This window comes from Eurosta solidaginis, chromosome 1 (genome assembly GCF_040869045.1).
Source record: "Eurosta solidaginis isolate ZX-2024a chromosome 1, ASM4086904v1, whole genome shotgun sequence".
Taxonomy (NCBI): Eukaryota; Metazoa; Arthropoda; class Insecta; order Diptera; family Tephritidae; genus Eurosta; species Eurosta solidaginis.
This window is the reverse complement of record NC_090319.1, coordinates 56,351,821-56,362,732: the sequence shown is the minus strand read 5'-3', so window position 1 is coordinate 56,362,732 and position 10,912 is coordinate 56,351,821. Positions and strand designations below refer to the sequence as shown.

Below are 10,912 nucleotides of genomic sequence, written 5' to 3'. Positions count from 1 at the left end.
ATGTGGTTATGGTTTTATGATTATAAGGCACCATTAATTGGCCTTTAAGGAAGTTTAAATGACCCTTAAAACGGCTACGTTTTGCAAGACAGCACATATTATAATCTACAATACATCAACAATAGCTGTGTTTTTCTTTTCTATATAAGTTTACGCTTACACTTTATATGGACTGCTAAGCGTTAAACTTTATTACTCTTCTGAAATTGCTAACTGAAATATGTGTCTATGTTTCACCTCTACACTAATTCTGTGTATAACCTCTACAAATGGTGTGTGACCACTATTCATCGCAACCGATTCATCTATAGGTTTACACAGGCATACAACAGAGGTTTGGGTCTCCGCTTTTCGGTACAATATGGTATGTAGCTAGTTGCCGCTAGATGGGTCTTCTAAGTATTATCTAAGTGAGGATAAGCTTTTTTTTACGCGCATACGTAGGCGTATATACGTGTAAAAAAAACACGGCTACATTGCATTCTCTACCCTACAAGAAACGCTGATAGTTTTACTAATACACTCACACTTGTAATTGACAATGCTGATCCTGCGATGACGTAAACATTGATACTCAAATTTATGTATGTTCCTACGATCGCTCACGCATGTCCGCATGTTCCCAACGACAGCCTATAATCATGAAAAAGGACTCAAACTGGGAAAGCTTCGGACACCTGGTACAGAGCAAAAGAACATACAGCAGATACCACTATGCATGTGAGACAGATACATAATTCTCAACGGAATTTTATGTATGCGAGAATAGTTTATCCGATTTAATCATGTTGTCACTACTGACTGTCATATGACAATCAAATGATTATCACGGTTGTTTTGTTATTTTTTAAATTCCGCCAATTTTAACCGACGAAAACCATATAAAAAATAAGTTTAAAAAATGAAAAAGAGAGCATTTCAAAGCCCCATGCTAAAAGAAAAAAATCGAAAATAATATTAAAAAATACCAAAATCTGTCGGAATGTATGGGGCGCACTCAAAAAATTTATACGCGAAAAATAATAGTGGTTAGTGGTGATTCATTTTTGAATGTGTTTCCGCATGAGGAAAGCGCTCTTCTGTTGTTTTGGTATTTTCTGAATTTAAATTGAACATTCTGAACTCGAATTCTTATAAAACTATTCATTTTAAACAAATAAGAAACACGTATGCTTGTTTCACGTACAAAATTAAAAACGTAATGAAATAAAGTAAATAAAAAGCAAAAAGCATTGTTTCATTTTTGGTGGAATATAACAATGGTCATTTATGATAGTATACCAGTCAAACCTGATATCTACAGTAAACTATCATTTATGACACGTTTTGATAGTTAGAGGGTCAGAACTGATCCAGGAAAAGGAATGAGAGTGAGCAGTACGGCTATATACTTAATCAGTAGGCGATGTTGGTGTATAAGAAGGAGACAAAAACTCACACGTACACAGATGTTTACATCACATTTGCGCAAGTCCCCTTAAGTTTGTGATAGAAAGTTTGTATGAGGCGCTGATCGTTAGGTTGACATTGCTGACAATCAGATGATAGTCATATGATAGTCATATGATAGTCAGTATTCTTGTAGGGTATTTATCTTGACAATCCCTACGCCAGTACAATGAAAAAAAAATAAGATCAGCTGATAAATCCTGCTATATTTAACAGGTAGGGATGAAAATGGTGGAACTATAATATAGGAACTCAGAGTGATACTGATTGACAGGTCAGCCTATTAAAAACGTCTTGCAGAAGTTTTCTGTAAAAATGACACATGTACAAATTGTACGACAGCAACCGAAATTGCCTATATGACACTAATTTATTTTGTCTTGGATTCCAAGTTAGAACAATTTACGAAACTTTATCGGAACTTCAAAACACAAAAAAAATTTCTACCATGAGAACACGAGACCACTATTCCCCCCAAAATTAGTGAGTTTGACATGTTTTTGTTTATGTTTTAAATTTTATTTTTTATTAACATTTTTAGCAATAAAAACAATGCAAATAACACGGAAAATGATTTCGGTCTCTAATGGTTCACTTTTTTCACAAGAAAGTTGATTTTAGTTGTGTTTTTATGCACAAAATTTTCAAACTAAAAACAAAATTTTCATTTGTCAGAAAAAATAAAGGCAAAACGGCCGAACGTCAAAAAAACGTATCGAAATACCAACTGGCTAGTTTGTTTTTAATGAACTGGATAGTATTTTCCTTGTATTTCGTTAGTTTTTTGAAAAATAGCTTACATACTTACACCAGTACTGAAACCGTATTAGGAGGGAGGGCGACAAAAAAATATAAGAGAAAAAACAAGAAAAACAGAGAAATTAAACTAGCGTCATATAGGTAAATTGAATTTATTGCGCAAAAACATGAAAGCTCCGACACATAAGCAGAATTTCATATAGATGCGTTTTACTCAATCTTATGCACTATGAGTACATTGCACGTATTTTTATTTTCGTTGGTAACTTTTCTAACATTTTTGGCTATTAAAAACTGCAATATAACAAATGAAAACGACACAAAATATGTTAGCAAGTATTTTTTGTTGCATAGGGAGTATGTGCCGGGCAAAGTTTGTATGTGAATGGGCAAGGCGAAATAAACTTTAATTTGCCAAGTCTAAAGTCCTTAATATTTATACACGCGACATCTTGGTTGATTGTGGCGATGTTACTGGAATGCATAAACTTGTGTTAAACGCATCTACGTGAAAAGTTTCAATGTGCGGCGGCCTTAAATTAATTAAATCCTGAGCCAGATAAATAATTTTGCATGTAAATGCAACAAGAACGATTTGAGCCAGATATATCCAGATAGAAGTCTGGTTCAATTTGTGAGCCAGAGAATTTGTTAATTACTTCTTTTTAGGTTGGCAACGCGGCCTTTAATATACCTACTTTTTCAAAAATAGATGTCGCTGCTTAGCCCTTTCACCGTATGAGTTAAATAAAAAACAGCGGCGACATCTGCCTATCACATTTCACGTGTGCGAAAATTTCACGACATCTGCTTCTCAAGTCTCTCAATGATCCAGAGCATTCCCGTGAGAATTGAGCGTGAGCCGGAGCTGTAAAAATCACTGAAAGACGGCAAATGTCTGCAGCTTTACGTATATCGGTCTGAGCGTTGAGGAAAACGGACTGAATTTTTATTAGGTTTGCTTGTGACAGGCCGTATCTTTCGAAATTCACCATTTTATCCCCATTTGGCCCTAACATTTTGAAAACTACGGCAGCGCTGTGCTTCTACCCAAGATTTGTTGGTTGCGCCATCTTACGTGGAATAGCGAGAAAAGGTATGAGTTTTGTAATTTGTGTAACTAAAATTAAATGCTATATTAAATATATAAAATTTTTAGTAATGTTTCTATTGAAGTATGTATGTACAAGCTTTGCCGAATATGAATCGCTTTTATTAAAATTTACTCGCCAATTAATTTTGTGGAACGTTAACCGAATATTCAAACCTTTATCTGTGTTTATTAGTACTTTTTTGCATTTTCCGTAAAAAAAAAAAACAATATGTGGTGAATTCCTTATTAAAAGGTTGGCAGCGCTGTAGGTGTGTAAAGTATTTTCCCCAAAAGACAGCAAGAAAATATTCGAGCTGCTACATTTATGGACAAAAAGTTATTTAATCTATTATTTCGTTGCAAATGTTTTAAATATACATAAACGAGCTGACAAATTGCATGGTAGTATATGTAAAATTGTGAAAGAAAAGTTAAGCCGAAAGTTGCGCCGAAGAATTTTTGTAGGCCGTGCTTTTTGCTTTGTATTTTATTTTTTTTATTTTTCCACTTGTAATTATCCGCTGTTGTAAGGTGTGCAGCAATGAATACGTGGAGAATAGCGTAGAGCGAATAAACGAGTAAAACGAGACGGTAACGCGAATGCAAACGTATAAAATAATAAAAAAAAATAATAAATTATGTGAAAAATTAAGTGCAAAAGGTACGCAGATATCTTTAAGCGAAAGCGAAATATTTTAGAAGGAAAGTGTGAGTGTATGTGTAGAAAAATTATATGTAAAAGTGCAAGCAGAAAAAATACTTTTCCAATAAGAAAATTCCTGTATGCAGCTTATAACTGAAACACCAACTTCTTAGCTACAGCAGAAAAAGGAAAGCACTGAAAGGATTACATTTAACAGAATTTAAATAGGACTTATTTAAAGGTAAGTTTGAATAGCAATACCACAATACAAGTCACATCCTTGGATTTGTTAGCTACTGGGACCGCCAATTCGATACAATTTTCATCGCTTTGCGTTTGATTTGAGAACATGAAAATTACCAAGAAGGCTACAGGGCCATATTGGCAGCCAACGCTCATAATTATTGCACAATACACACATACATATTATAGGCAAATGCAGACGTCAAACAAATATATATACATATGTAGCTGCTTAAACACTGTAATTCTGTAGGAACTTGTAACTGCTGTTTCCCGACAGAACTGAATTGCAGCCCAAGCGGGTGCTTCTAAGTAAATTTAGTTTACAAAAAGCAACCTTCTTCCGGAAACAGGATATTACAAGTATAAAAAATTACAACTTTAAAATACCTAATCTTTTCATCTTCCCTTTGTCGATTCGTATGATAGCTCGCTTTTAAAACTTAACAGTGGTCGATGTAGCACATCTGAACTCATTCATTAGTGTCACAAATGTACACGAATAGTAGATGATAGTAGTCAACGCAAATCATAGAGATAAAAAAAAAAAAAATGAAATAAAAAGTGTAAATGGATAGATTGTCGTAGCCTCAACAACAAAAATTTAAGCAGGATGCAATGGACAACACGTTCGTTAGTAGTGGAGAGGGTTTTACGAATTTTCAGCGACGATGTGCTTTTGCCTTTTCAAATCTTTGCGGCTGACGCACTATGTTGGCTACGTCAAAAACGATTTTTTCTTTTAGACATATTGAGTGGTGGGGTGAGATGGGTGGGCGCTCAAAAGGAAGCTCATTCATGTACGGGGCATGTGCTAAAAGCAAAGTGCGTATTGCCTTGCTCTGTGCGCAATTGCTATTCCTTTTTTTCTTTTTTTTTTTTTTTACATAATTTCCCACCACCATATTGGTAACATATGTATGAATGTTTGCAATGGGCGCGCCTCGGCCTTGCATATGTATGTACATATTTAGCTCGATATTTTCCACACATTTCATTCATGTGCAATCAATTGTTTATTTTGTTGGTTACTCTGCATGTTACGATTCATGTTTATATTTATTGTAATTAAAAATTGTAAATGGCGTAGGATTATCTCTTGAGATTTCAGTTTTGAAATCTACTAATTCGTGATATACATACATATAAAGAGGGGAATAGCACTTCATCTTTCTTTATATATTTCAATATTGATTTGCCTAAAATCATTTGAAACCCTCGGAAGTTGAACACATCCGAAATATAATATAATAATGATCCCTTCACTGCGCCTCAGAAAATCGAGGATTGTACTCAGGACTATATCCCCCAATACTCTAGGCCTCGCGAGTCCGTAATGTGCCCCCACATGATACAACCATTTTTTCAATTATTATGTGGAACCTGCGCCTCTAACAACAACCTCAGTATGGTACACCCCTGTTGAAACTGTTAGTTTTATTTATTTATTTATTTATTTATTACGACTCGAAGAGCCTAGCTTATACAATTGAAAAAAATTATTGCATTAATTAACAATAGGTACAGTAGTTTAACAATAGGTACATCAGTTTAAATAGATATATGTAGATATATAAATTAGGAATACGTATCACAACCCTTTGTAAAAAAGACTATTCTGTTCAGATTCTGTTTTATAATTAGGTAATTTGAAATCATTTCTTTGTCTTGTATTTCTTCCATGGACATCATAATTAACTCTAATATTTGCTCTTAAGTATTCAGGTAAATTTCCGGTTTTTATATTGTATATAAACTTCATCGTACAGAAAAATATTTGTTGCTTCACGCTCATCCAATTTAAACTAAGTAGCATATCTTTTATTGTGGTATCATAACGTTTGTTTAAGATGAATCGCATAGCTTTATTCAGCATTTTTTGCAATTTATCGATTTGTGGATCTTTCATAACAAATAAAATTGTAGAGCAATATAAAAAGTAAGGTTCGACAATAGATCGATATACTTTAGTTTTATAGTAATTACTTAGGTTTTTGCAGGTTCTTTGAATAAACCATATTTTAGTTGCTATTTTATTTGTTATATAAGCGACATGGGCGTTGAATTTTAATTTACAATCTATTACGATACCAAGCTATTTAATAGTATCTACGTTTTCAATTTCTGAATTGTTTCTTTTGAGAGTACCAACATCGGAAACATTCTTTCTAGTTATTAAAATGTATTTAGTTTTTTCGATATTAAGTTTAAGTTTGTTAGCACACAACCAAATATAAAGGGCATTTAAGTCACTTTGTAATTTATTTCTTAAATCATTTTCGTTTCTACCACTTATCCAAATTAGTGCATCGTCAGCAAACAATTTTATTGAACTATTTTTCAAAATTGAATTAATATCATTAATGTAAATGTTGAACAAAATTGGAGCGAGGACAGAGCCTTGTGGAAGCCCAACCTTAACATCCACTTCATCTGACAACGATGAGCCAATGATTGTTCTTTGCTTACGCTTGCTTAAAAAACTTTTAAACCAGTCTAGTTCTAAACCTTAAATGCCTATGTCTGATAATTTTTCCACTAGTATTTTTATATCTATGGTTTCAAAAGCTCTTTTAAGATCAACAAAATTTGCTAAAATCGCCATTTTATTACTAAGATCATCTTTCCATTCAGCTAAAACCATATTTAAGGCTGTTTCACAGGAATGATTTTTTCTAAAGCCTGATTGTTGAGGTATAAGTATTGAATTTTTTCCTAAGTACTGTACCAATTGGTTCTTTACCACAAGTTCTAAAATTTTTTCATCGCTGGGCAATGAATTTATGGGCCGTAACTCCTCTGCTTTAATATTATTTTGAACTTTCTCTATAGGAACAATTGTTGAAGTTTTCCACATACTAGGCATTACGCCACTACTTAAACTTTCATTTACTATTTGAGAATAGAAGAAGCCCAAATAGGGGGTTGCCTCTTTCACCACACCATCTGACAATAATTTTTTTCCACCTCTCACAGCTTTGAACTTACTGATAAGTTCAGCGATGTCATCTGATCCAACTTTGACAAATTTAAAAACGCAGTTTCTTTGATTAGTTATATATAATTCTCTATTAAATACCTCTATATTATTACAAATATCAGTAATACTATCAACAAAATATTTATTTAAGTTGGCAGTAATTTCCGATTCGCCATTGTATATTTGACCGTTTATTTTTTTTTGGACCCCCGTTAGAGGACTTTGTTGGAGATTTGTGAGTTATTAGTAATATACGGTGTTCTCGAGATGGCATTCCATTCGTAAATATATCTGGAAGCAGTTCCATTTGCACTATCTCAGGAGGTAAACAGCACTTGCCTTAAAGCGTTGTGTTTTATGTTCCCCTCCATTGCCTTTGCCCATCGAAGTGTTTTGTTTTGAAACTAGCACTCATCTCAAGCCCTTACATATGTACATACATATATGCGGCTTATCGTATGCTGTATTCTGTGTGACCTTGACAAGGATGGTTCAGCCTCAGACCTTTTGAGCCGGATTTTTTTTTAATTTGTTAATATGTTTTCGCTCAGACTTTGTGGTCCGTGAATAAATATAAGAAGCTGGTGTTACGATCTGTTAAATTTGTTGATTTTTTAAATCACCCAAGGGCTAATGGTTCTTTCGTTCCTGTTTTTTTTTACTTCGGTGAAGATCTTAGCAATTCCATATGCTACGTATGGTTCGGTAATTGCCTAGGCATTCCAAACTAAAGAAGGCTGTATACAATTTTTTTATTTTATGACCTCTAGACTTAGATAATAATAATTTATTTCTACAATAACGTTCAAGAGTGACGTAAGCTGATAACAATGATAACACGTGGGCCAGGTTCATAAACCAGAATGTTAGGGATTAAGGCCGGCCAAGCCTGTTTTTTTCCGTAAACGCCTGTTTCAATCACCACTTTCCATATCAATGGTGGGATACACTCATCTATAAGGGCGAAGCACTGCTACAACCAACTTATTCACGCCTTCATAGCCATATAACTAGTTAGCCTTCTTCTAGCGAAAAGGTTTGTCCCACTAAGGTACCATTCCGAACATTTGGTGATACATTCATATTTGCGACAGGATTTGCCTAGCGTAGGTAAGATTTACAATTAGGTTGGAGAAGCCATAATTGTGCTGCACAACTCCTTGAATGTTAGTCTGTGGTTAACGTGGTGATACATCTGTATTTTTGTTTAAAAAAAAAAGTTGTTTTATTATGCATATATATATAAAATAAAACAATGCAAAATTCAAACAAATATTTAGAAATATGGTCAAACCATTTTTATGATTTTTTGTGCGACACAAATAAAAACAAAAAACTAGACAATAAATTTAATAAAAAGTTGTTTTCCGAAATGCGAAAGAAGCGACAAATCCAGTTTTAAAATCGCTACATACCTATGGCGTAAACAATTTTATAGATAAATACAAATATGTACATATGTATATTTTGGTACATTCAAATGAAACCGACTGTTGTTTGATAGATAGATAGATAGATTGATATTTATTATTAATATGTTTACATATTTTTTGATTTCACAATAAATTTTAAATATCACAAATTCATTTTCAATTCACAGACGTGTATGATATATATATATTAAGTAATAAAAAGTAAAAAGTAATAAAAAGTATTTTAGCCTCGAATAAGATCTATACATAGCCGTTTAAAATTCATAATATTATTCTCTCGTTTGATATAATCAGGTAACGAGTTAAATATGTTAAGGCCCTTATATAATAATGTGTTTGTTTACTGATGATGACAGTCATCGTTTGAGCTGCTATACTGGAGTCACTTTTCTTGTAATCCCATTCACAAAAGGGGAGTGAACAGTGATAGGTAATGAAGCAGAAGCCGTACAATATCATACACTCACCCAGGTCCGTCAAGCTGGACCCCCCCCCCCCCCACGATGGATTAGAAATTTGGACGTCCAGCTAGACCCCCCCCCCCCCCCCCCCGCCGCCCCCCCCTCATAATCACTAGGTCAAACAAAAAATTTAAATGTGGGAATTATGTGCTATTTATGTGCTCCAACATAAGCTACGGTCTGTCCAGAAAAACAGAGGGTGAAGGGTATGGAGAAAGGAGGATTTGCCAGAATTGCGCAAAAAGAAATGACATTGAAGAAGTAATTTCAAGTCGGAGAACAGAAAATTGGAGAAATTTGATCCGCGATAAAGAAAATGATTTACCGAGATCATTTTTTATGAGGAAAAATTTTACAGAAAATGACTTTAAAACTTACGGAATAGTGGCAGGAAAAAGTTCTAAAAAATGCAAATTCATTGAAAGCTAAAACATATAGTATTAGCGGATTTACATATTCATTAATAAACCTTGCTGTTTCGATGCAATTTCACAGGTTATGCTCAAAACGATAAGAAATAAAGAAAAGAATTAGAAAAATCTTAATTTCCTGGGAGTAAAATTTTTGTGATTTTGTTACAAAAATTTTTGAGTTAGGTAAGTTTGATGTATGAAATATGTATGTAATTCACTTTTTAAATATTTTCCTTATTTGCTCGAACAAAAACCGTTTCGATTTAACTTCAGAAACTAAGCAATTGGCTTTGTTCTATATGATTTGCGTTATAAAGTATAATACTACATTTTGTCATATACAACATATTTTTTAGGCATAACGTGTAATACTTATTCAACTCGTGCACATTGTATTGCCACCTACACATTTTGTTGAAAGACTGGGACTCAGACTTTTAAAGTGTGAGGCAAATGCGGCAGAGCTGTGGCGCCTACTTACAAAAAATAAGAACTTGATCATCGAGGAAATTCATTGCGACCTATGTAAAAAGCACATTGAAATGGACATGTCGTCAATATCTCTGGAACTTTGTCAACTTAAGCACGCTGAGCAAGTTTTGGAAGAAATTTGCCAAAAAAGAATAAGCCGGTGCAGCGAAACGTGCAGAGGAACACAAACCTCTAGCTTAAAAATACACGGTAAGCTATTGACAGCAGTGATAACGAAATTTTATTAGTCTAAAATATAACTAAATCTGTTCATTAAATATTAAATGTAAAATTTTCCTTTCAGGCCCATTACTGGCAATAGATTTATATACTGTTACACCAACAGGAGAGCGACTCAAATTACAAGATTTACCTAAAGAAATTTGGGTCAACAAAACCCAATATCTATTACAGGGCTTCGTCGGATATAAACCGCCAATCCCGCACACAAGGGGAAAGAATTATGAGGAAAACTCCACAAACCAATATGTAGCGGAGGCATCAAAACTTGGCCATTATCCCGCAGTTTTACTGCAAGAAAATCTCAAGTGGACGGAAATTGATGATTTGCTCGTTTCTGAAAAGCCAATTTCATCGAAATCATATATCATACCCCACTTAATGATATATGCAACTCAACAAAATTGTTAAACAATCGGCCGTGCAATAAAATAAAAAACATTTACTTAAAAAATTTCATTTTATTAATTATAAAAAAATTAAAAAGGCTTATAAACTCTTATAGTGGGAAAACTGTAGGGTACCGTTGTTTAACGAAGCTTTACAAACCTTTTTATTTTTTATAGCTTTGAAGATTTTATTTATGGAAAAAAAGTAAGTAGTTTTTAATTTGGGTACGATGGAAGTCCAGCTGGACACCCCACTTTTGATGTTTAAAAAAAAAAACATTAAAAGTTGTCAAAAAAACGAATCGTTTTTGGAACTATTAAGCCCATAAAAATTAAAA

The 10,912-nt window shown here is 33.6% G+C and overlaps 1 long non-coding RNA gene across 1 annotated transcript; it reads left to right on the top strand.

Moving 5' to 3' along the window:
• The first annotated feature begins 3,558 nt into the window (after positions 1–3,558).
• LOC137253786 (uncharacterized) lies at positions 3,559–10,639 on the top strand. Its single transcript, XR_010953887.1, has 3 exons — positions 3,559–4,185; positions 9,831–10,155; positions 10,250–10,639. It is a non-coding gene; the product is annotated as an uncharacterized lncRNA (long non-coding RNA).
• Positions 10,640–10,912: the final 273 nt, after the last annotated feature.